Genomic DNA, 1,152 nt, shown 5'->3' with positions numbered 1-1,152 from the left:
TTGAGTAATCTGTATGAAGGTCAAGAAGCAAGTTAGAATCAGACATGGAACAAAGGACTGGTTCCAAATTGGGAAATGAGCATATCAAGGCTGTATATTGTCACCCTGCTTATTTAATTTATATGCGGAGTACATCATAGGAAATGCTGGGCTGGATGAAGCACAAGCTGGAATCAAGATTGCTGGGGAAATATCAATAACCTCAGATATGCAGATGGCACTACCCTTATGGCAGACAGCAAAGAGGAACTAAAGAGCCTCTTGATGAAAGTGAAAGAGAATGAAAGCTGGCTTAAAACTCAACATTCAAAAAACTAAGATCATGGCATCTGGTCCCATCACTTCATGGCAAATAGATGGCAAAACAGTGGAAACAGTGGCTGACTTTATTTTTCTGGGCTCCAAAATCACTGCAGATGGTGACTGCAGCCATCAAATTAAAAGACACTTGGTCCTTGGGGAAAAAGTTATGACCAACCTAGACAGCATATTAAAAAGCAGAGACAGCCTGCACCTCAGCATGGCTGCTTTGGGTATACTGCTCTCTACAGGTGTCCAGAGACTGCACTGCGGCACCGCGGCTTGGGCAGGCAGCCAGTGGCGACTCTGGCAGGGCCTTGCTGCCAACCCCTCCGGCTATGGGCGCCTTACGGAGCTCCCAGACTGGTTGTACGCAGGTGGCCGCCCTGCTCCTTCAATGAAAGGCCAGCTTCGAAGAAAAGCCCAAAGGGAAAAGTTTGCGAGACGAGTTGTACTGCTGTCACAGGAAATGGATGCTGGATTACAGGCATGGCAGCTTAGACAGCAGGAGAAGTTGCAGGAAGAAAAAGGAAGCAGCAGAATGCTCTTAAACCCAAAGGGGCTCTACTACAAAACCCAAGAGCAAGTCAATAAAAAAGCAACTCCTGTCTCCCTTAAAAAAATAAAATAAAATAAAATAAAGAGCAGAGACATTACTTTGCTGACAAAGGTCCATGTAGTCAAAGCTATGGTTTTTCCAGTAGTCACATATGGATATGATATTTGGAAAATTAGAAAGATGAGTGCCAAAGAATTGATGGTTTTGAACTGTGGTGTTGGAGAAGACTCTTGAGAGTCCCTTGGACTGCAAGGAGATCAAGCCAGTTAATCCTAAAGGAAATCAGTCCTGAA

The 1,152-nt window shown here is 44.6% G+C and overlaps 1 pseudogene; it reads left to right on the top strand.

Annotated features, from left to right (window-relative positions):
* Positions 1-520: 520 nt before the first annotated feature.
* Positions 521-925, top strand: LOC110145458 (large ribosomal subunit protein mL52 pseudogene; annotated as a pseudogene).
* Positions 926-1,152: the final 227 nt, after the last annotated feature.

This window comes from Odocoileus virginianus, chromosome 12 (assembly GCF_023699985.2).
Source record: "Odocoileus virginianus isolate 20LAN1187 ecotype Illinois chromosome 12, Ovbor_1.2, whole genome shotgun sequence".
NCBI lineage: Eukaryota > Metazoa > Chordata > Mammalia > Artiodactyla > Cervidae > Odocoileus > Odocoileus virginianus.
Note: the sequence above shows the minus strand (reverse complement) of the source record. Positions and strands in the feature narration are given on the sequence as shown.